At 38.8% G+C, this 25,952-nt stretch overlaps 1 protein-coding gene across 9 annotated transcripts in view; it reads left to right on the top strand.

Annotated features, from left to right (window-relative positions):
* The window catches only part of PARD3B (par-3 family cell polarity regulator beta), a 538,356-nt gene that overhangs the window by 187,323 nt on the left and 325,081 nt on the right, over positions 1-25,952 (top strand). The gene's annotated exons all lie outside the window — the stretch shown is intronic.

The raw sequence follows: 25,952 nt of genomic DNA, 5'->3' as shown, positions 1-25,952 counted from the left end.
TATGAAACATTTTATGTGCTGTTCCTTATTCTTTCAGTCATCTTAGCTGCAATCGTATGGCAATTTTTTCCTTTCTTTCCCCCTGTGAACCAGCATTTCATGACAAAATGGGAAAATAACCGTTGTTTTGTTTTCCTTTTTTAAGCAACATGTGCAAGAATCTGAAGGCAATGTAGGTGATGTTTCAAAACCATAACTTCTATTTAATCTCAATAATGGTTTTAATGGGAAACTGTGTATCACCCTATTCCCAGAATGTGTTTAGAAGAAGGTCTAGCCAGTGCGCGTGGTATGTAATGCTGCTCTAAAGAGAAGACAGTTTACGATATATTTTATATGGATTCCTGCATCAGGATCTTTGTGTGAACAGAGTGCAGGAGAAGCAGAAAGCCTTTCAGGTATTTTTTGTATAGTAGATGGTTAACTCTTGTTCTGTATGTGTTACAACTGCTTATTTACCACTTTTGACTAAGGGTGGAAGAGTTTCTGGTGCTGCTGTTGGAGCACTGTGACGTACCGGGTCCTGCACGGCCTGTCCAGGCCTTTCTGTGTTCCTTCTGCCTTCTCACTTCGAGTTGTTGGCCTTGCTGTAAATGTCACTGCATACTTCTTGAGCAGGTTTTGAGGCAAACTAATGGGTGTGCATTGTATGAGGCTTTCTTCTAGATGGCTGATGTCTTTTTCCCCTCTGCAGTTCTGTTTGTTGAAACCCAAACCACCAGAAAAAATCCTCCAGACCATCCGTGATGGATGTGTGGCTAATGTCTTCTTTGGGTCTGAGAAAGCCATTTGGATGAGGAAATGCCAGAAGATCATCTAGTTCTGTAGTTCTTGTGTTAGTTAATCTATTTGGCTTTTCAGAGCTCACTGAAATGATATATAAAAATAGCTCTGTATTCCTTGTAAAGAGAATTTGAGAGATGGTACTGACCAGCAATTTACATTTACAGATCATGCATACATGTGCACCTGGACCTTAGGTAATATAGTTTAGGGAAACAAGTCAGCCTTTAGCCAAACTGAACTGCTTAATCCATTTGGGACAGCATACTCACTGTATTGTTCTAGCTGGACTTTAGCAGCCTTTGAGCAGTAGATTTGGTGCTGAGGAAGTCATTTAAGGGAGGCTATTTCAGAGAAAATGAGGAGGGAATTACCCTACTTTTCGTTTGTAGGTTTTGCTAAGAAGTCTCTTTCTTCCTGTTCCATCAGCTGTTTTTTTTTTAATTCCTTTTTAAAGCATGGGCACAGTACATTGCCAGCCCTGGAGAACGGAGTGGTTCCTTGCAGGACCATTCACTCCTAATGCTTGAAGATGCTTAATGGAAATTGCTCATGTTGATGCAAATTTTTCCCTACCTTTTCTCTATACACTCTCCTTTCATCTGCAGGTCAGATGAAGCAAATGTTGCCACCGAAAGGAGGGACCTCGAAACTCCTTTGGATTACAAATAAGCTTTTTCTTCTTTCTTTTTATAAGATGCCTCACTATTACTTGATCGCTTTCTGCCCTGCTCCTTTGGGGTATCATTTGCCGTTGGCCTGATATAGTCTTAAGCTGTTGACTCAACATTTATAGCCCTCTCTGAAAGAGTTGTCAGGAGACACTCTTGACCCTTAATTGGAATTTGTTACAAAGGCTGACTTATATTATGCTGAACTTGGGTTATTTGTGAGAGAGATTTCTTAAATCTTTCAAAGAAAAAAAGTGAGCTAATGAAGGTCTTTGATCTCTTCTGTACTGAAGCTAACTGATGTTTGGGTTGCTCATAATTAATTTCATCCTTCAAATTAATTTCTGTGAGCTTTAGAAATTAGCAATGAAGTAGTTCATAGCTTTGGTCTTCTTTAGTAGACGTTGGGCTTAAACAACATTTCCCAAAGCTACAATTATGATAAAAGGCAGCATGCTGCCACTGGTAGAAGAGATGGTGGAAGAGAACATTTAAAGGCGCTACTGCATTCTTGCTCTTGCCTGCTGTTACCTGCTTGGCATCTGTATCTCCTGGAAACTTTACTGAGCTGTTTGCTTTGCCTTTTTCTCCTAATTCCCACTTAAAGGTACCACCTAGCTTATCACAGTATGTGTGCAGATAAATGTCCTAAGAATGCTAAAAAAAAAAGTTGGTTTTTCTTGGTTTATACAACCTTCATTGATTTAGATTATAAATGAAGTGATGTAAACCACTTCTGAAGAAAGGATGACAAGACAGTTGGATTCATTTAGCTTTAAGCCTGTTGTTTTTACTGTACTACAAATCAACACTTTGTTCCTGTAGGGCCTTACAGTAATGGCAAAGATCCTGAGAATTTCTTGTCTGCCTCTTTTGTAAGAAAAAATAGAGATGTCAAATTTCATGAGACTAGGAAGAAATTGCTGTTTCACTGAACTTGAATGCAAGTGAATATAAAATGCAAAGTCTTAATAGAAGGATTGTATTTGAAATGGCAAGATGAAACACATTTTGAAAGCTCTTCTGCTTTCTTGTTCTCTTGTGAACTCTCCTACTTGTCTTGAGTCAGTGTCTCAGGATGCTGGGTGAAGTTGCTTGGTGGTTTTTGCTGTCCCTGAGAAGTGTTTTTTCCATGATATTTCATTCTCTATTACCTGTCTAAAATAGCTGAAGTGTGAATTGTGCCTCTTTCTGTTCAGTTTGCCTCTGCGCATCTACATAATCTATGTGAGATTGCTTCGGATTGCTTATGGTTAATTTAATTTATCATAAAGGAAAACCCGGTATGAGCCTGTTTTAGACCAAAACTCTTGCAACAGTGGATTGATGAAGTCAGCACTTCTGTAACTGATGCTCAAAAATACTCTTGTTGCAATATCTCCTTTTACAATTAAATTGTTTTATGAGACAAAATAGTTGATTGCTTTTTTGCATGTCCTATAGGACCACTCTACTTTGGAAAAAACTGTTGAAAAGCCTGGGAAATGTTCCATGTTTCTTCTTTATACAGAAACATAACATGGTGGAAAGGACATGTACTCAAATGTTCTGAAACTGCGGACTTCCTCCGAAAGCATGTTGTCCTATACTTCCTTGTGGAGGCAAAGTGAAAGTGAGGTTTGTCTGTTGTACCAAATGGAAATATTTGCTATTGAGTGAAGTAGCTAATAATGAGAAATAATACTGTATATGTAGGGCTTTGAAGTACAGTGTTAGTGTATGAAGAGTAGGGAAAGGGGAGATGTGTTTTGTGGATTGTATTGCTGTGAATCTGTTACACTAGTGATGGACCAGGAAAGCAAGTGATGTGTATGTGCTTTCACCTCCTCTACCTTATTGGCTGCTTGGCTGCAAAAAAAAAAAAAAAAAAAAAACCTTCAAAATTGCAGCAGCGATGTTTTCACATTTTTCCATTTTTCTTAGTCTCCTGTTTCTGTTGAAAGTAAAAATGCTGGAAGGTTGTATTAACTTCTAGAAGAGACAAGGGGTAGAAGGAACTCTTGATGGTTGTCCTGATGCAGCAGAACAACTAATAATGAAAGAAATAGTTTGATGTCTGTATAATATCTGATCTAAAATGAATGTATTTGTGTCCTTTTTGGAGTTATACTGATTATCTGCATTTCAACAGGCCAATGAGTATTGTGGCTGTGATCTGCTGTGTAAGAATACTAGATAGTACTGCAGTGTGAACAATTTAATAATGCTGTCTCAAGGAATAATTTATATATGCAATAAATAACTCCAGAGGAGAAAGACAAAGCATCTCAAGTGAATTACGTATTTTCCTTTACTTGCTATAAAATATGTAAAGTGTCTTGTCACAGAATGACCCAGAACTGTGCGGGCCCCTTGCACACACCAGGTCATTTCTCAGAACTTCAGATACTGCTTTGGCAGATGGTAAAGGTGAACAATTCAGATACAGCAATGCAGCAGGACAGAGATTGTGAAGAGATGAACGTAGTTGGAATTGAGAATTTTCTGTATTGGTTTATGAAAGTCTTCTGGATCTTTTTCTCTCTAAGTAGCAAACCAGAAATTATCTATTGGATTGTATTGAAGTACCTAATATTTGCTTTATGTACGTCTTCAGACAATAGTAGAAGAGAAGGCAGGCTTATCTTCAAAACAAGCACGTTAATGTTAGAAACAAAGCTATCTAGAGCTGTCTACGCAGCCTGTTCTCAGTATAATCAGGCAATAAAAATGTGGGCTTGATGTCTAATTTCACAGCCTCTATGGATTGCATTTAATAACTGTTATTTTTTGTCATCTGTGGTCTGTAGAGCAAAAAAGACTAATGAGGCAGGTAAACTTCCAATACCAGATTCACAACTCCTCAAGCTTCACGATGCATAAGACTTATGATGGTAAAACACAAACATTGGATGACATAGTGGGATTATTCCATCTAGGGGAAAGACTGAATTTTGGTAGGAGTTGGGTAAACCTCTGTTCAAATCAGAGGACGGGTTGTTTGCAGATAGCTGTCTGCAGCTCTAGTCCTGGATGACTGGTGATGCATATAATTTAGCCTAGAGTTTACTGAAATATTTATGCTTCCCCAGTCTGCATCATTCCATGTGTGCATGGAAACTGCAAGCTGAGTCTGAGAAGAAGCTGGCCAAATTAGATAAGTTGTCTGAAACTCATACTTCCTACAGGCGAGGGGGAAACCAGGAAGGCAGCTACTTTAATATCTTCAAAATCAGAGTGTACTAAAAGGTGCTTTTAACAGGAAATCTCCTCATGTATGCACAAGGTATCTGTATCTGGCTTTATTTAATACTTATTGTATGACAGTTAGATGCTTAGTCCTACATCTTTTTATTAAAGTAATGTAAGTGATAATTTCATTAAAGCAGTCTACCAAGAGAAACTTTGGATAATGATTTCCAGCTTCTAGAACCACACTAAGGCAGAAAGTCATTCCAGAAAATAAATTATTTTTTTTAAAAAAGTCACTTTACAATTTTCATAAATATTTGCGTAATCGTTTGAACTTTGTAGTAAAGATATGAATTGTACTATTTTTGAGGAATGGGGAAAAATCCTGCAATAAATAAAAATTAAAATGTGAAATAGATGTATTGTTAAGTAAACTACTAGAACTGGGTAGGATCTGTAGATGAGAATAGCTACAGTGCTCAGAGGGAATACTGGAGAAGTGAGTGTGTGCATGAGAAAGCCCAGCCTTTGTTCGTGTCTTTGCTGCAATGGCTACTAAAATAATAAGTGTTTCATGGATTTCTTTCTTTAATTTCAATATGAGCTCAGTTTTTTCCCTCATCCTTGATTTTGTTGGGTTTGGGATCACTTCAGCAGCTTTTGAGTTACCAATATCCATTATAGGTAGGTGTGGTATGTGCTCTTTCTGCGAGTTGGAGGAAAAGTTTTGCCAGCATTGCTGCAAGGAAACTGTCCTTTCGTAACAAAATGGTTCTATATGATAGTGTGGTTTAATGCTTAATTACAGTTTGTTACAGAATCGTTAAAAACTACTGATTGATTTAAAAGGATGCTATTTCAAGGTTGTATTTTTTTTAAATCTCTCTTCACAACTGTGTGCTTCTGCTGTTATCTTTGTGATCTTTATAGCTGTTCAGATGGACCTCTTCTTTGACAACATCAAAAAAAAGTTATTGTGGGTGTGTGGAAATTGTTTTAATATTCTGTTGTTAGCAGGTTAACCAAAAAAATATATCTGCATCCCAGACTCTCCAAACCTTTAGGAGGAATATTTAACTACTTTGATACTGTTCTTCCCCTCCCTCACTAGTTGACAAAACAAAATGTTTTGCTTTATTGTAAAGGAGATGTAATAATATATTTATGGCTATGGTTTAATAAGGAAAAAATGTATAAATATTTAGAATTTTTTAAATATTGGAGCAAAAAAAATCAGCCTCTCAGGGATTTGGGATCACAAGCCTTGTTTCTCTAAAACTCCATGAAACATGGGTCTGTATTTTTTTGTCATGTAAATGAAAATAGTGGTTAGGTGTTTTCTACAGGCTTTTAAGTTTGTATTTTGAGGGTTAAATAACCTTTCTATTTTTTCATGTTCTATCGCTGTAACCACAGTAACCACTTTAACTGTGTTTGATTTAGTCCCAGTAGGCAAGCAGAAATTAATATTTAGAGCAATTCATAGGCAAAGTGAACTTATCTCTTCATCCCAGAGGACTGAAGAAATGAATTAATTATTGTTGGCTTCAAAACTGGTATAGTATTGACAGGTTAAAAAAATTTTTTGTTATGTTTTCATTTTTTTAACTAGCTCTATGTTCTTTCAGCCTAAGTAGTAGACAAAAAACAAGAAATAAAGGAAAAAAAACTACTGCTCATTGAAGATGCATTTTTTCTCCTTAAAAATAAAACAAAACCCCCACCTCCTATAGAGTTCACTTGGCCTTGACTTGATTGCATTGCGGGAGATGAGGGAAGCCAAAGAGGTGATAATATCCAGCAACAAGTAAATGTAGCTTCGCAACAGTTGGCATTCTTTTTTAAACCTGAAAATTTGCCTTGTTGAATATTAGGCACATCTTTGAGCTGCTGCGCAAATGTGTATTTACACTGGTTACAGCTCTGAAATTTTGTTTCTAGGACCAAAAAGCAAAAGTCAGAACATGGTTGACTTGCTGCAGTTTGCTTTACAGGTATAATATGTACCTATATATCTCTGCGAGAGATTGATCCGCATGCAGGCAGAAGTCTGGCATGTGCAAGGGTCAAGTCCCTTAAGTGAGATCTAAGTTCTTAGCGTGTGGAGAAACAAGGGGCTTTGTTTTCCAGTCATGGTATCCAGTAACACAAAATTAAGTTCACTTATGTCCTAAATGCATTTGGAAGTTGGAGTTTTGGAGGTAAAAATGGTTTCTTATTTGCATGAGGTGTTCTGAAAATAAAGGCATGAAATAATTGATCACTAACACTCAAAAGAGTGTTATTTCTTACACTACGTGGCTCTAAAATATTTTTGTTAGCCTGAGTGTTTTTTAAGCATTTGCTTTCTTAAATGTTTACTACAATACCTTTCTGTTTTCTTCCCAAGAAGTATCAGCATATAATATCTGGGAATGATTAATGATTATTACTTTCCTGTCTTATTCCCAGCATTATGCAATTAAGAGCAAAATTAGGGAAAAAGATGCGGGGGGGGGGGGGGATAGAAAATCAAGCTGCCAACACTTGAGCATCAATTCAGAGAGGTACAAGTGCATTCATTGCATTTGTTTTAACGTGCCTGCTGCCAGCTGTGGCTAGCTGGGGAGCTTGTGGAGCTGGGGCTTGGTTGCTGCCAGAATCCAGGGATGCAACCTGAAGCCACAGATCTATCTGAAAACCTGAAGCTGTTCTGCTTGCTGCTTGGGTACGTAACGAGCGTATTCTGGGATTCTGTGCCATACCAGGAACTTGGTCTTAGCCTAATTAATCATTAGAGGTTGTCAGCATACTATGGTGCAGCTTATTATTAGAGACAGCCTGCATTTCAGAGAGTTTGTGACCCTTTCATGAGTAACTATAGAAACCTCAGCAACAGTAGTTATTAGCTTAAATTATGGAGTTGGGTATTTTTTAAGAATATTGGTCTGAGTTGGCGGCTAATAATTTTGGTGTCTAAAAAGATGAAGAAAGACTATAAAACTAGAATTCTGGCTACTTAACTTGGAGTAACAAGGTGATGAACAGATTATTAGTTTTTCACAAAGTCTCCCATATTTTTCAGAAAGTATAAAATACCTTAGCTTATTATGCAACACTAAAAAGAAAGATAATCTGCACGTTTTCTGAAGTTATTGTATACAAAACATCTTATGTCCATGCCCTTTGTAGCTATGAGCAGACTATGGAGACACTTTCTGCCATTTGCAGGCTTTCTTTTTTTTTGCTTAACGGAGGATGTAAGGAAGGACGTAGTCTGTAACAGGGGTTGGGATGAGGAGAATGGGATCTACAAATTGTACTTCTGTTTGTAAAGCAAAAATGTGAGAGAGGAGTGAAGAAGGTGTTGCTTACTGACTACAAGTGAACAGAAATCAGTGGTGCTCAGTGATGTTTGAAGAGCTGGTAAGATTGCTGTGTCCCCTGTATGGACCAGGAACTACACCACTGATGTAAACTTGTCACGCTGTCCTCATTCAGATGAAACATGATGTAGAACATTCGTTTTAATTAGAACAACAATTATCATCAGCTATTTTTGCTGCCCATTTTTTTTGTAGTTGTTACACTGACACCGTGGTAGAATACTTCTGTAGTAATAAGGAAGACGTTAACAATATCTGGCTTCACGTATGTACCTATAATGAAATTATCCATTACTAACACCTATTTTGTACCAACATTTTTGATGTATAAAATCTCTTCAGTTTATAAGTACTTTTTATTGTCAACATCAGAGTGCTGCTGGTGTTCTTTTCATGTTTGTTGCATCTCTGGTTATAGTGCAGAGTCAGGATTCAACAGTTTGCTCATAAGGCAGAGGCAATTATTTTTTTGCTACTTAAAATCTATGGTAACTGCAGTGATGTTAATAAAGAAAATACAAGGAAGCACATAAATGGTTGAATTCAGCATAATTTTCCTGAGCATACAGAATTTTCTAGTTCTAGCCACTGGGTTAAAAGTGTTGACGCAGTTTCTGTGGAAAAAATGAAGTTTTTATTTTTAGTTGAAAATGTGTTCATGAATGTAGAAAACATAATTACTTCAGGATTCAGTGCGTCTTGCAATATGAGAAAATCTAGGAAAGGACTTGTTTACCGCAGCCCTCAAGGCTGTTCCCTACTTCATCTTTTCATCGTTGATAACATTGGGGATGCCCTTATTAAAGACTTGGCTAATAACTTGAAGAACCTGTGGTACAGAGCTTATGCACCATAGGTAAGTTCAATGCTGCACTAACTTCAGGCAATTTCACTGATTATAATACTAGACTTGATTTACACTAGTAAAGTACTGAAAAAAATTGTCTCAATTTATCAAACACTGTTAAGTGCAAGTGGATCCAGTGAAAGAGAAGGGAAAAAGACAATGTCTAATGTGAACATTGCTGCAAAACACTGTTAACTGTTCTTAGCTGCAAAAATACTCGGTTTCCATTTTCAATTGAGTTGAAGCCAGCCTGCGTTTTGGAAGGGAGTTTAAACTCCATCTTTTGACTTAAATTGCTTTGTAAGTTTTTTGAAGAGTAGAAGTAGAATCATATGCTGGACCAGATCATTAAGAGTTGAGACAGACTGTCCTCTGGGTTTGTGAGTGACTGGATACAGGGCGTAAGCCAGTGGGTACAAGTGAAACTTGTTTGTGATAGTTGATGTGTATCAAAGCCAGAAGGAGTTTGGAGTAGAAACTGTATTTAGGAAAGTGTATCCACTGGTCCAAATTCTTGAGATATACCTGAATAAACTTAAGTTTTCATCTCATAGTGACCATGTGGTGATAGTCTAATAGTTGGAAGCTTTATAAACCTGTGATGGGATGTTGAGTTGGCCAAAGCTTGTGGGTAGTGGGATTTTTTTCTGTGTGTATGTGACTCATGCTAGCTTTTAACGAGGAATTTATCTGTTGGAAAAACTGTGAATCTTGAAAGCTGTATTTTTATTACTTGCATGTATAAATTTGCATGTTTCAAAGTGGACATATCGTTTAGAGAGTACAGACGTAGAGATTTCTCCTAAATAAACATCTGTAGTAAGAAAAGGGCAACCTTTCAAAATAATGTCCTTTCACTAGGGGACATGAGCCATGAGCAAAAGAAACTCGATGATATAGCTAAGCCATGTAGTGATCAAACAACAGCGTGTAATAAGTTTTCTTTTATAGTGATTTCCGTTGTTTGTGCCTGTCTGTATTGGGTGGATGTAATTTTTGCATTTTTTTCCACTGTGCTCCATCCTATTCTGTTTCTGCTGCTTTTATACGTGCTTGTAGCTGGAGAGGTAGTTGGTCGCTCTTCTTGATTAGAGTGAAGCTGTAAGACCAGATACAGTATGCAGTTCTGTATTTTAAAAATTCTTCTCATCACGTTGCCAGAACAAATCACTTACAAAAGCGGGAGAATGTTCTCTTTGATCAGATTTGATTTTCTGATACAGTTTGAATAATCTTTTTATACAGTATTGCGGCTTCTTTTTGCTTGTTCTTACGCCTTAATGTCCTCCTGGGGTTGAAGGTTACATCACAGCTGTGTATGTATGGGAAATGTTCTATAGCATTGAGGTGTTGGATTGTCATTAGAATTGTACAAACATTTATTGTCTTATGGCTTTCTAAAACTTTAAAAAAGAAACAAACAATATATTATCTCTTTGTTATAGCTTACGCTGTGCCTTTGGATCATAAGGCTAACTGACAAAACAGTTGGATCTTATTTGAAACCAGTACGTGCTTGGTAGGGAACATTATTGATAAAATATATTTTCCTTTAGATATACTTTTGAAGTAACAGAAAAGACCTGAAAGATTTCATTGCTCACCCTGTGTGAGTCTTGGAGAACCAGACTAAGGAACAAGAACAAATCCCTGTCTTCTGCAGACTTCTGTACAGTGCTAGGGAAACGCCGTGATTCAGAAACAAGAACTGGCCGTGATTGAAGCAGGCTCCTTGGTGGGAGCTGTGACTTCTGTGTCGCTGGCTAGTTATTTGCACCATTGTAAGTACAGAACTACCATGTCTTCAGCTTTTCCGAAGTAAAAGATTTTGAAATTCAGATCTGTGGTAGTGCTTGTTCTCTGAAAACTGCAATATCAATCTATCTTTGTTTTTTTTAGTGCTGATTTTTCTGAATTGGTATTGAGGGGGTAGTTTACAGATGGGATCAATAGTCTTCAAAATAATTTCACCAGTGACTTCATTAGTTCTATTCAAAATGCAGTGGTGAGGGGAGGAAAAGAAAAGAATATCACTAAAGAATAATTAGCAGAATGAAATTGAGTTAGTAGGTGTGACATCCAATTATTTTCTGCCCTGGAGATAAATATCAAGTGAAGGTTGGATATTGCAGCTTCAGTGTAGAACCTCTGCTTTTCCCAAATCAGACAGCGAGAAGTAGCCATGTTGTGTGAAAAAGGAAGATTGTCTCAGACCATTGTGCCTAACACCTGGCTTGGCTCAGGAGCGATTTAGTCACCATGATTGCTGCTTTAATAACAGCTTTTCTTCATAATACTGTTAGTTTGTGTCTGGCTATCCGGCAAGTTTGATTTCAGTAGTATTTCTGCTCCGTGCAGCAAAACCGTTCAGGAGTGGGTGTTGGTGGAGGAAGGCTGGATGCGGCATCTGTACAACAGTGCTACCATGCATGTGTGCTACAGAGGGCTTTTTGACTTGTGTGTTCCTGCCCGCTATCCCTGAGGCCGGGGTCGCTCACACCTGCTCTGCCTCGCTGGGCCTGCGGCTCTGGGCAGCTGCCTTGCGCCTCGTGGTGTGACTGGTCAAATTAGTGCAGCTTTCTTAGCTGGGTTCCCCGGTCTGCTGAAGGGCTGACGTGGGCTGGAGAAGCTGGGTAGGGTTAGCCTTCAGCGGGTTGTAAGGCCCCATCCCGTGTCTTGCAGCCGAACTCATGGCTGCTGCCTGACAGCTCTTGACGGGATTTGGTCAGCACTGTGAGCTCAACGTGGCCCATCCGCAACCTTCTGCAGTGCGCCAGGCTGCTGTAGGTAGGATTTCATCTCTGAAAGGTGAGGGCCCATTTTTCTCTTCCTTTAAAAAAGGAAAAAGCATATGTTTTAGAACCCTAGAAGGCTTTTTTCTAGCCTCTTCTGGAAATGCTGTAGCACTGCCTCAAGTTGATACTACACTTATGTTGTATGCTTCTGTTGTACTTGGCGTTTATGCAGTGTTTTTCTTGAATTTCACTGTTACCTTGGGATTTATTCATAGATTTAGTTTTTGTTAAGAAAGTGCCCAGATATTTTTTTATTGTGAGATTACAGGTATCTTTTTTTTCCTGTCTTGTTGGTTACTTACTGCAGTCTAATTCATTCTTGGACTTCTGACAATATAAGCTCATGCTCCATTAGGGAAAACTCAACTCTCTGAGTAGTTAGCTGTCAAAAACAATGTCACAAATAAATATGTTTACTTCAATGTAAATTTGTTTATGGAAAAACTAAGTGTTACAGGAGAAAAGAGTCATTACTACTTAGCAAATGTTAAACTTTGTTAGAAATTGGATATGCTTTGTTGGAAATAGATGAAAAGTACTGTTATGAGGTTTTCATGTCTTGTGAAAACAACCTGTTTCTCCCAAACAAGTTCTTTCACTCCATATTTTTATCTTCACGTTGAACTTAACATTTTCTCCATGTGCTATTTTTCTTTAAACGTCTCCATTATGCAACTTACGTAGCTGGCCCTTTTTTGGGTGAGAGAAGCATTTTATTGATGTTTGTACAGCTGTAAGAATTTAATGATACTGTGATAAGATGCAGAAGTGTTTATATTGGCTTCTTAATGCAGTTCTTGTATTTCTTCTAATACAGCACTCCAGGCTGTGTACTTGAATTGTGTTATATTAAATGTAGATGTGTGATGCAGACAAGTGTTTTTCGGAATGAGGCTGGAGACGATGAAGCTTAGTTCACTTGATTGGAGTGTGGTACAGACATTGAGATCTGCCGAATAATGGCTCTTGGTTCCAGGCACGGAGACTGCAGAGGTGAAGAGGCCCTGATAGGGTGTTGAGAAAGCTGGCGTCCTTCATTTAAACAAAGAAAGCTTCTAGGGTAATGGAAAACGTAGCGCTTCACAAATGCAGTCTTGAAAACGTGTAGGTGCTTTAATGAAATTTAAGGAAATGGATTTCATATTTGGTTAGAGTGATGAAATTTTCAATTCCTACACTTGTCGCTTTCCATATCATTAGTTTTAGGGGTCATTAGTTTTGCTAGTAACTATATTAAGTTGTTGTTTATTTCTGAGAAATAAATGCAAATTTAAAGGAAGTAATTCTGTAGGACTTTAATAAATGTGAAGGAAGCAGCGATCCACACTCACAGTTACTGAGCTGTTACTGTATCTGGAACTAATGCAAGCAGTCTGGTGGTGGTAGTACCTTGGAATATTTTTTCAGGCTTCTACATGTAGTTGGAATAAGCGTATAGAGCATAGGAAACTTAATGTTCACTGTTGCACAGGAAATGAGGTCACTAAAGATTTGTTCTGCTGTGCAAATGAAATTCTGTGTGTTTTCCCACCTCTATAATGTATGTATATTTTCATATGGTGAACTGACTTTGTGTTGGAGGAGGGAACAGTAAGGGTCACGATGACAAAAAATAGCTCTTGGCAATGTTGATGTAGTTTTTAAATGTATTTTGGATACAGAAAAAAAAAGTTTATTTTACTATCTTTGTAGCTTCCTTGATTTTTTTTTTTTTTTGCTGGAGTGGAAGCTTGAGCAAGTGGCTTTCCAACTTCATTCTGTCTCCTGTGTTGTCCATCCCTCTATTATAGCCCCTCGCACATACAGGCATTACAATGAATTCATGCAAATTTATAGTTTTATGAAGACAGGCCTCAGAGGTAACCCAGATTCTGGTTGTAGTAAGAGAATGCTAAGTTCTTGCTCTCTGATTTGTTCTATTTTTATTTCTTGACACTAGTAAGAGTAATTTCTACCTTTTTATGCTAATCAGGTACAGGGTGTATAGTGGTCTTATGGTATTAAAGCAACAACAACAAAAAACAAAACAACAAAGTACCAAAAAAACAAACCCAACAAAACAAACTGATAAGAGTACCAAAATGAAGTGGTCAAGTGAAAGAGAGCTGTCTATGACACCACTACCACTGCTGCCCTCATCTCCCAAAACACCCAAGTTTCCCAACATCACAGTGGCTTTCTGGGCTCCTGCCTACACAGGGGGCATGACTTCCCCCTGTCACAGCACAGAAGTGTATACGAAGTGAAATCCTGCAACGGTTGAGAATGTGTGAATCCTGGGGTGAGGAGGTAACCCAGCTTTGAAGAGTTGTTCTCCAAAAGGAATTTGCCTCTTTCTTTTATTTAATTTTGAAATATAAGGATATCATTACTTCTACTAAAAGGTTAAGAGATTTGTCCTGTTGACCAAATAAGCCTATAATCAGCAGAAGAACAGATTAATTCTAGTAGCTGTTAGTCTCTTACTTGGAATCAGCCTTATTAGTGACACATTTCTCCTTGTTGCCAATTGCACGTGTAGCTTCAACTCAGAAGAAATGTACGAGTTCAGGAACTGAGGAATACTTGGAACCAAGTTAAGATTGTCTTTTCTCATATTTATAATATGGAGCTCTTGTAAGACTTTGTGGGCTTTCATCTGCCTTGCAATTGTTTGTTTTTAAGCATTTTTCTTAGAACTATCTAGCTTGGTTCAAAGCATAGCTCTTGTATTTTGGATGTAAAATCCATACTCTTTTCCCTTATGTTCCATTTAATTAAGTTGATACAAAGCAACTGCCTTCTGTTTTTTAAAAAATTGCTAATGCTTATAGACTTTAAATGAATTAAGGTGTAATCTTAGCTTAAAAAATGCCACTTTTACTAATAAATTGTTACTGGACCCTAGTTTTCAATACTGTAGCTGGTTATATAAAACCTCAGTTAACTGATGTTCCTCAAAGGTTAGCCATACTTCTACAGACTAGCGAAATAGTGTTGTGCTGGGAAAAGAAATACCAGTTATTTGTCATATTTTTCACTCTTCTTCCCTAATTATAGTTAATGATTTGGTTAATCCCTAACACGTGCAGATTTTCTCTTTAAAACATAGAACGGGTGGGAAGAAAGCCTAACTGATAAGCATGCTTTGATAAAAAGGGAAAAAAGCACATTGTACGCATGCGTTGTAATTTGTTTGGCTTTTTGCTGTTTTTAATATTCTGGCTGCTTATGCAATACACATCAGTTCTGGCAAGTGAGATACCTTAGACTGTCAATTTGACAAATGGTACATTTTATTTTTTAAAGCATAGTTGTAGCTTCATGCTGTCTTTGAATATTTTCTTTTCCGTAGTCTAAGATGCTCTTTTAATGTAACTTGAAATCTTCAAGCGATATTCACCAGTATTTTTGTTCAGTTTAGGTAAACTTCCCTGCAATGTTCTTATGGCTTACCTTAAGAGAAAAATCTAACTTGACAGAGCACTGCATATTTGAAAGCTTTTTGTTTTGTTCAGTTAGGTTTTAGTGTGCCCTTACAGGATTTTAAAGAAAGTCTGTCAAAATCTGGACTATCGTTTGGCTTCTCACTATGATTGATTGGTTATTGAAACACAAATAGCTGTTAAGATGGATCTTAGAGAGATCTTTGCTTCAGTTGATGAGAGGAGCCTGTTGTTCTGTGGGGAATTGGTATGTAAAATCAATTGTTTTTTAAGTGTCCATATTTTGAAATGTTTTCTGTGTGTCATCAGTCCCCAGGTGCTCTCACCTTGCACATTCTGACTGTATTTATTGTAAACAGGCTACAGGCTCTGCAATGAAAAATCGCTCGTGGAGGTCCCAGCTTCCAGACACATGATTCTCTTGCCCAGTGGCACTTCTTGCTCTGTAATCACAATATTAAAGGAGAACAATCAAAATTCAGAAAAGCTTAGCTATCAAAGCTTAGCAAGGGAAGGAGATGTAGAAATTCAAGATAAGGTAAATGGCAGACACTGGTTAATTTAATGTGACTTTTGGAATGTCCCTGGAAACAGGAAATATATTTTAAGAGATATTTAGCCACTTAAAGCGTGTAAGCACTTTTGTTTTGTCTGATCTCACACTTTTAGATCCAGATGTTGGATTTTTTGCTTGTAGCATTATAGAGAGCATATTCAGCTGGGAGACATCTCCCCGTCCCCCAAATATTTTTGTGGTTGCAATCACTTATGCAATCCTGTGTTGCAATTACAGTTCAATTGCCTTTTACCAGCACCTTCAGCAGCAGTCAATTTATGGCTGCATTTACCTGCGAGGATGCTGAGAGCACGGCCAAGTTCCTGCTGAACACCCCCTGAGCAGGGACGGTGGTTAATGGCAGCCCAGACACCTGCTCCTGACTCGTGCCGCGCTGGATCGGAGCCTTTTGGCTTGGCTGTGGAGTGAGCTTGCCAGTGCAGACATCAAAACAACACTGTGTTTCTGCAACTGGGGGCAAAAAAAACTTGGTGGTGTCTTAATTTTTTTTTTCTAAGCTTAAATACCTGAGGCTGCTTTTTGCCTTCATTCCAGTGACTGCTGCACTCTCTGGTTTCCTGGGAATGCTGTGCTGAAGGTCCTGGGTGGGTGATGTGATGCGGATGTCTGCATTAGTAAGGATGCAGTTTACTTTGCAGCAGCAGAAGCTGTCAAAATGTTGGCTTGCAAGTACACCTAATTGTAGTCCTCATTGCTGAGATACATATATATGTATATATATGCTTATTAGTATTTAATTATAATACTTTTCCTTATCAAACTCTGAAAGCCATTAAAGTAACGTTAACAAGAAGTACTTGGGTGGTCTCATCAGTTTGCACTTTCTCCAGTTCAGCCTCCTGGTCATCAATTTCATGTGTATCTCATCATATCCATAACAGAGCTTGGGGAAACAATGTCACTAAGAGTGTTCTCAAAGTGGAAGGCCAGATAATGTTATCTGCCTATACCAGCAGCACAATGTCTTGGCTTCACAGTTTGAGCTTTTCCTTTTTTTTCGGTCAGAGGACAACGTCTTTGAATTGCTAGATCCAGAATTGCTAGGTTGTTGCACCACTGGGAAATTTACAGTTACAGTGCAGGATTTCTTTTAAAGTCCATTACAGTTTTTTTTCCCAAGATTTGAAGTAGTATATTCAATGTTCCACTCTGATGTGGAAACATCCTCAGTTTTAATTGCTAAGAATGTGCATGTTTGTGCTCTGTTACGTCATCTCAAATCATGTTGCACCCAGGACAAGGGTGAAAAAGAGTAATTTATCTTTTTGTAGGTGGTTTGGAAAGCTTTGCAGTCAGCCAAAATCCACTTGTGCGTACCTTCATTCTGTGTGGTTTTTGGGGTGTTGGAAGAATATGGAGAAAATAGCTTTTTGGAACACCAGCAAACTTCGCTATTACAAGCCATTTCTATTTCCTCTTCTGCTGATAAGTAACCTGATGCTTTGCTGGTGATGCTCTTCCTTTCCCCTGCTGCCATACTCCCTCTAGATTGGAGTTAACACTTGCATTGAATTAAATGCTTCATTGAAGAGCATAAGCTTAAGACTCAGTGAGATAAAAATTGATTTAGGAAGACCAGCAGTGCTGTGCAGGAGGCAATTGGATTGGAGTGCTGGCGGTTAAGTCCCTTAGCGCTACATGAGAGAATAAATAGCATTTCAGAGTGGACTTTCTGGTCAGAGCCCTCCTCTAGGCCTGTGTCCTGTCTGGTAGCTGCAGAGGTTTTTCTGTTTTTCACTCGTTTAAGTAGATAAATCAATTTTCGAATAATTGGGTTAAACCTTGAAATATATGCCAAGCTCAGCAAGGAAAAAGTAAACCCTGGTTTCAAAATACATCAGTAGTGCCTTAAAGGGAAGTGAAAGATCAGATTGTCATTTTTATTAAACTTGCTCACGTTTCTGTATATACCTTGAACGTTTTAGCATTTCTCATCTGAATCCTTACTGAAGCTATGATGCTAGTTTTTAGGTTAACTCAATGCTGCATGCTGCAGAACAGATGACTTCAAAAATAAGGTAAACTGTGAAGGACTTTTTTGAATCAGGTTAATTAAACTTTGCATATTTGTTAGCGGCTTTGAAACTCATTCTTAAAACTTAGTGAGACTCTAAACTGTAGCTGTTATACAGCAGGCACGTCTGCGTGGCGTTGAGCATGAGTTCAGCTGTGTTTATTCCAGTGACAGCACACGTGAGTGAGCCTGGAACTCTTGTAGCTCCTGAATTCATCGCCTTGTTGTAGCTTTTGCTCATTAGATTTCAGTCAGACACTTCTGTTTGGAAGAGTAGTTCTCAGAATTGGGTAATTTTGGTATGGGTAATGTTAAGGCCCTGTGGTGCTGTAGTTTTTAACTTGGGAAATTTAAACAGGCTTAACAGTAGTGCTGTAGCATGCCAGTCATGTTAACAGTAGCCTCAACCTGTGCGTGCAATTTGTATGTGGCAGACATTCAGTGGTGGCCTTGTGCTTGGCGTCAGTAATGTAGCTGCTGTCGTGGATCTCCCCGCATTAGATGCGTGTCCGTAGGTACTTGAAGAAGAAGAGGTGCTGGTTCTTTCCGTTAAGGCTTTTTTTCAGTTGCAGGAGACTAACAGGGAATTAACGTGAACATATTTCCCCACACATGATGGGAAGGCAGATCCCCAGAGGTGGGCTCTCAGTGTCCTAGCAGATATGCAGGGGGCGTCCCAGTGGCTGCAGCTCTGCATTGCCTGCCCGACTCGGGCAGTGCAGCTCTCCTGCAGAGCCCAGCGCTGCTTCTCCAGTGCTGCTGCTTTATTTGAGGTGAAAGGACCAGACATAGACTGACCTGAGCTGTTGCAGTCTTTTCAGAGAGTTAAAGCTGTACAGTGAACCTCGTTTGCACTGAAGTTCCTTTTGGTTTTAGTGGAGTAATGTTAATAATAGAGTAATTTTAGAAATTAACTTCCTAATATTCTGCAGTTGTTGGAAATAATGCATAAAGCATAGTGGGGTACGTGGAATTTAAATAAGTCAAGTAATAAAATTTAAGGTGCTGCGTTTCCAGAGGTCATGTTAATTTCATAAGAAATTTAATATCAGAATAACTCACTGTGAAGACTGAAAAGACTTTGAAATTATTACTTGAAAAAGTTTTATTATATGTTGTTAGGGTTGCCAAGAGATTCCTTGCCATGATCAGCATAATTCAGAAATGTAAATAATGGAACATTTTTTTTTTTCCATGGCCTTTTAAATTTAGTCAGTATCTAGAGTTATAAAACAGGAGTCAGAACCTCTGGGTGGGTACTTAATTTTAAAATACATTGTCAGTGGTAACTGAGAAACAAAAAGTCTAAAAGCTTGTTTCTGATTTACGTGGCTGTGAAATTAAAAGTAGGTCTGGTTGTTCTGCCTTTTTTGCTTTAAGAAAAAAAAGCAGTGTTCTCCTAAATGGACATAATTGAATTATAACACTTGAGAAAGAGCGCAGTTTATTGACAGCTTGTGCAGATAATTATTTTAAATTGTATGATGGATTGATGGATGTTTTTTATTTAAAAAAAAAAGTGATTCAGGCACCAAACTCAAGATCAAGTGGCTGCTCTTTTGTTCTTGCTTCTTACTTGATTAATAAGAGAGAGAGCAATTGTTCACGAAACCAATAAATCCTTGCTCTAAGTAGTCAACAAATCTTTGTTGTTGCGTTTATGAGGGTAGTATAACCACATGATACTGGGATTTACCTGGGTCACTGTATACAGGCTGCTTTTGGTTTGATGCTGCTTTTTAGTTCTAGACTACCCAAAAAAAAAAAAAAGAAAAAAGAAGAAAAAGGAAGAGCCTGTGGTGGTGGTCCGTGGGGATGAACCGGCCATGCTAGAGCAATAGGAATGCCAGCAAATAAAACATTGATAAGATGCTTGAGAATAGGAGTGTTTGTGCCACTTGTGAGTAGACGACATCGTTCCTGTTTTCTGCGGGAGCAAAGCTTGCTTCACTGCATTTCAGAGGGTGTGCTGTGTGCTGTTGGGGACCTCAGACAGCGAGGAAGCTTGAAGCTGTGAAAAAGGACTTCAGTGACTGAAGGCTTCATCAGCACGAGGCTTAGGCTAATAGAGTGAAATTCTTTTTTTAGATAGGTTGAGTAAATGCCTTTTGAAAAAAAGTGATTTGGGCAGATGTAAAAGGAATAATGTTGGATGTCTTAAATTACAGATTTTTTTTTAACTTTAATTAAAGATTTAATGAAGTTTCCTAAAACCCTTTAAGAAGAGCTCTTATGCATTTAGGTCTCAAGAAGGATTTCTCCTGATACTGTTGGTTCAATATTAATTGTGCAGCTGGTGATAGGGGAGCAATAACCTCACAGAGGATTTTGCTTTCCGGAGCAGTGGCTCAGCACAAGGTTGCACATTTGGATGTGGGGGTTTGCTGTTACTGCTTGTGTGCAGAGCAGGTCGGGGCACTGCCTCAGGGACAGCTGGTGTGGCAGGGTCCCTGGAGCTTGGTGCTGCCGGCCCCGGGCTGCAGAGCAGTCAGCTCAGCATGCTGTCCCTCTGCAGTGTGTGCCAGCAGCTGGAGCTACTCAGCAGCCGTGGGGCAAGTTGGGTTGGAAAGGGGAGGCGAGGTGTTGAGCATCGCCCTAAGCTACCTGTACTTGCACCTCTAGCCTCTTGCGATTGCTCTGCAGCACCTAAACTGTCCTGTATCTAACTCGTATATACTCAGTGCATAACTAGAAGTGCAGTTCAGTGCTAGCTCAATTTTAGATGGAACTGGAAAGGTGCGCTCTTATTTCAGCTCACTCAGTGTGATGCTTTCTTGTACACAAGAAAAGATGCGTCCGGCAACTTTCAAATAGATTTCTACATCCCAACTTTTTCCAGCTCAAAACTGCTCTCACAAGTCAGAAATACAAGTTACCATTAGGATGCAGAGGGCTTTCGTGATCTTGGGTCATGAAGAGAATGTACATTTCTGTAGAGGTCCTGCTGCCAGCTGACCCCCATTATTTGTACCATACAGTGGAATGGTTGAGTTCATTTTTAACCATGTTGCTTTGGAAAGTTGGAATAGAACCTGCAATCTTAGAATACAGCACTAAGATCAGTTTTGAAACAATTTGATTAGGTAGACTGTGAATAAAAGGATTTGTGTGTGAAAGGAATTGGAAATTTCAGTTCAGTTGCTCCTATGCAAGTGTTCCCAGTGTGCTTTCTGTCTCCCATTACACTCAACATACTCTTGACAGTCTGACAGAAACACAGCTCAGCAGACAGTGAACCTGAACTAAATTTCTTCATTCTTTAAACCACTGATAAAACAGTGGTTATGAAAATAATAAGCTGGCAACAGTGATTGAAAACACAGCATTCAAAATTGCAAATGCTTAGCAGCTGTGAACTCCTGTGAATTCTGTTGAACTGCTTTTTTCAGACTTCAGCAGGGCCTTTCACTGGGTGCTGCTGTTAGCTGACAGTGCTGTCCCTACAGTTTGTGGTCCTTATATTCCGTTGTGCAAAGTTTCACTAAAATTCAGTTGTTAAGTTTTGCAATTGCAATTCTTATAGTAAAGAAGTTATTTTTCGAGCTTCAGTTTCGCTCTAGCAAACAGAGCGTAGTACCTTCTGCAATAGTGACATTAAAAAGTCACTTTTAGTATGAAATTGTTTGAACCTGGCAAATTCTTGTAGCTCTATGACCCAGGCACATTGTTTTTAAAACTGAAATCTTGAGGATTAACTTGTCGTCAAATGATGATCAGAGCTGAATGGAGAAAGGTGAAGCTGAAGCAGAGCCCCTTCTCAAGAATAAGAAATTAACGCGTGGCAGTTGACTTCAATCTAAGTAGAGAATTTCTGGGGATCGTTACATTTCCCAGAAGGCAAAGTCAATTTACCTTTGGCTTGTGCCTTAATGTATCAGGGACAAGTAGTAATTTTGCAGACAGACAGGTCCCTGGAGGGCCTATATTCTTAACTTTATAAAAGTTCTAATTATTCTATTTGTAAGTGCTAACTTAAATAAGTTGTGCATATAATTTAATTGCAATGTGAACATCCTAGATTAATCTAAATGAAGCAATTAAGTCACACAAATATTGATTCAGAAAGCAGAATTAGGAAAATCTTAAAGCATGAGATGAAGAGTTTCACGTGCTGAAATACTTTTGTGGAAAGCGTCCCGTTACTGCACGATTCACCAGTCCTGCAGTTGTGCTACGTTTTTCCTCCTGAGGCTGCACCAGCAGTGACTTGCTTAACAGGGCCTCAGTCTGACAGAACTGTCAGGGGATGATAGTGCTAAGCTAAGTGATGCTCGTCATTATCGAAAATGGTACCCCGGGAAGGCATTCAGACACCTTACGGTGCTGCTGACAGCTGGATGGATGGCTGGATGGAGACTCTGATCCCCGAAGTCCAGGGGCAAAAGTTTGGACGGTGAGGTGGAAGCTGAGGCAAGCGGCGATGTTGTGGTTTCGGGCCTGTAATGTCGGCACTGCTGCGGGCCCCTGAGGAAAGCTGGCCTATGTGGGGACATGTGGTTCTGCCTTAACCCTTGCTCCATGCAAAGCGTGTTTGCTGGGTAATGTGCCGTACCAGAATGGCTGAGGAGAGAGATCAAATACAGCCAGTGTGTTCCTTTTGCGGGATTTCCTTAAGCTGTTCTCCTTAGGTTAAAAGTGGTGTTGGAGATGCTTTCCTGCAGCGCACTCTGTGTAACTGCTTCCCAGGGGAGCAGGCGCTGTAAGGAGGTTTAATCAACAGCTTTGCCATGGCAAGTGACTTAAAAACAGAGTCCTAAACGAAGAATGAGTGGTGGCTGCTTGGGCATGTCCAAAAGAGAAGGAATTTCCGAAATCTCTACAAATGAAACGTTAAGGAAGCAGCCACCCTTTAAGAGGGTTCTCCCTGTCACTATTCAAGGAAGAAGACTGTAACTGTGTGTTGAATTAAAAAAAAAAAAAAAAGTAAAATGCATTTTTCAGTTTAGTCTTTGCATTTGGGGATGTTGATACTTTCTTTGACACTCTTAATATTACTAAATAGGGGTTACATACAATTCTTGATGATTCTTTGTTTTAGTCATGTTATAAATCATCAACACATTTAGAAATAGTGAATTCTTTTGGGAGACTTGATTGCTTTTAAACACACGTTGGTTAGCACTGCAGTTACAAGGTAAGAAGAAAAGAGCAAAACTTAATGAGCGTGCTCGGGCTGCTGCTTCAGCATGACAGATCTCCCTTCCGTCGCGCTTACTGATTTCCTGTTGGAACAGGTAGACTTCCAAACAGTAAAACAACTGGAAAATGCTTCTTCCCATGGATAAACTCTGTATAATTTTAGTGTATCTGAAGTGAATTTAACATGTATTATGTATCTTAATACTTCTGGTGCAAAAGCATTTTTGAAATGGACTTCAGTGGACTAAGTGCACAGTTCTATAGGTTCCCTACAACCGAAGTAGTTGGGGCCAGCGGTCTCTAGCAGCAAGTTCTTTGTATTATGAACACAGTTCTAACATCAGTTATTATTAGAACAAAGAAGCCTGGCCAAGTGTTCAGTGCAGTGCTAGCAAAATTTTATTCCTGAAAAAAAAAAAGTGATATAAACTGGAGCTCTTTAATGTAAGATGGGAACTAGCCAACTAGCCAACTAGGCAAGGGAAGCCACAAATACCAGTATTCAGTTAAGTATCTCCCCCCAAAACAAAAACAAAGCCCATGCAACTAACAAACAAAAACCTGCCCCCACAACTGCCCTTATGCCTAAGTTGTATGTCAGTTTAGGTGTATAACTAAAAGCTGTTTTCCATCAGGAGGTACAGGGAGCTGTTCAACAAATGTCACTCAGTAGAAGTAAATGTATTTTTAATCGTGGACGCCAGTTTCCCTCACAACACTTCAACAAACTATTCTGTTGGTGGAAATAGTTACACGCGTCCTCTCTGCCTTGCCTTGTTCTGCCATCCAATTACTAATCACGGGTTCACTAAATGGAACCTCTTAAAATAGCTATTGAATTGCCCGATAACGTGTCTCCACAGTCTGACTGAGATGGCTGCTGTGTGAAGCCGTGCTCAATTGTTTTATTTACAGCCTTTGGAGAGCCTTCTCTGGTTCCTCTGAACTTTGCCAGCAACCCTACTGAAATAAATTATCTTGGAGCTGTTTTTCAGTAACTCTGCAGTTCAGGCAGTGACCTGAGCAATCAAAAAGGAAGTTATATTTAGTTTTATTTAACAGATTTGTATGTTCGTTTTCAGGCTTGTTTGGAGTTACATATGCATAGCAACTTGTTTGATAAAATTCCAAATTTCACAATTGTCGTATAGAAGAAGCACAGGATGTAAAGAAAAGCTAAAAATTATGGTTAAAGAAGATGAACCTGATTTTGCTCCTGCCCTTTCGGAGTCAGGGAACACGTTAGTATACTAATGGTGTGTAGTCACAGTCATCATGGGTCCATTATGGCAGATTACCGCTTTTTTTTCTAAGGGCTTCAGTTATGCTCTTGAGTATCTGGAATTTAGGCAGATAAAACTGTTATTTCTCACAAATGGATCAGATGCTTGACAATCAGTTAAAACTTAATTGACGTGGGGGATATGGAGAGTGAACGTGGCAGAACTCCAGATTTTTACTGCTGTTAACTTATTCTGCGATTCCTGATGAGCATCTGAGACGATGAGCCCCCAGAAGGAGCCGGCTGCTGATGCAGGCACGAGATAAACTCCTTGCCTTTAGGGAGCTGGAGCAAACCACCCTAGGGCACAGTCCATGGTAAAGCCAAAAATTTACTTGCTTCAAGGAGTTTCCTGGTAGCCTTAGGGAAGGTATTAATAGAACCTCTCAGGCTTAACCTTTTTATAAGTCTGTAATGCAGTCTTTTATTCATTCTTTAAAGTCAGGAATTTTAAGCAGATTAACACGGACACTAACCCAGTCCAGCGCGAATCAAGATTTATGGTGGTGTTAGTGTCCAGTTAATTCTAAAGTAAAAGTTGCTTGTTTTGGTAAAATACGCATTAAATCTCAACAGTAGTTTCAGTCAAATATTTGTCCTTACATTTTGGGGAGGGGTGATGACAATATAACTTTCTCTTGATTTTTAGCATTATGAAAATCCTAAAGGTTTTCAATGAACATTCTGTTTTTTACAATTCAAAAATGACAAATTGACTATTTGATCTGCACTGTGTTTGAACGATATTTTAGTCTCTGAGGGGTTCTTGGAGTGTGCAGAGGTGCAGAAGAGGGGACGTCAGCATGGTGAACAGAAATGCAAAGACTAGCACATAGCAGTGAGAGAAGGGAACACAGTTGCAAGATACCACAAACTGTTGGGCAAGAAATTGCTGAATGATATGTTGAAGGGGATGTGGATGTATGTGTGTGTTTATTTTTTATTTTTTATTTTTTTTTTACTGAAGCAAACTGCTGTTCTCACACAAGAGGCAAGGCACAGGACTTGTGGAGACGTACAAATAGGAACAGAAATTGAGAACTGTAGCAGGCCAGAAATGATCTCAAATAAAAATGATGATCATAAACGAAGGGATAATGGTTTATTGAATGACACGATCTTTTTTTTTTCATTTTCCCCTATTCTGGTGGTGAGGAAGGGCAAGACTAAATTTATGGTGCTTTTTGAGCGATACACAACTAGCGAATTGCAAATCCCTTCTGCATAAGATGATTATTTCAGGGTTTGTTTTCTGCAGCGTTTGGTTTGGTTTGTCTTTGCAGTCCAAACCCAACCAGAGTGTGAGAAGGTTTTAGCAAATAAAGATTGCTCTTGGTAGTGACTCTGTCCTTCAGAAAACTTGAGGAAACAAATGATTGTGTGTCTTCCCTTATTTCTCCTGAGTATGTTCTACCCGTTAGATTTTGCTGTACAGCAGATCTAAGCAGACATTTTACTTCCGTTAGTGATGTATATTCTTTATCTTAACAAATAAGAATTCTCTTAAAATATCAGATATGATGCGAAATAAATACTGACATTTTAATCAATGTATGATGATAAATGTTTCTCAGGCTAAGCAGAAACACATACTTCCTAAACTTCCTAAAGCACTTGGAAATTTTTCTGTTACCTTCAGCTTTGTATGGTGACAAGCAGTAGTTTAGCTAAGACACGTGATCTTGGAAGGGGAAAAGGTTGCAAGCCTTGTCTGTTGCTGTCTTTCTGGGGTCCCCAAAAAAGGAGATGATAAAGTATGGAAGGACTTGTATCTCTCTGGCAGGTAAGAGTAAATGATCATCTGGAGGAAGCTACCTGTATCCTTCAGGAGCTAAATATGGATGATTAAAAGGAAAATTATATTCTGGTTTACACTATTGAAG

This window comes from Anser brachyrhynchus, assembly GCF_964034855.1.
Source record: "Anser brachyrhynchus genome assembly, chromosome: 7".
NCBI lineage: Eukaryota > Metazoa > Chordata > Aves > Anseriformes > Anatidae > Anser > Anser brachyrhynchus.
Note: the sequence above shows the minus strand (reverse complement) of the source record. Positions and strands in the feature narration are given on the sequence as shown.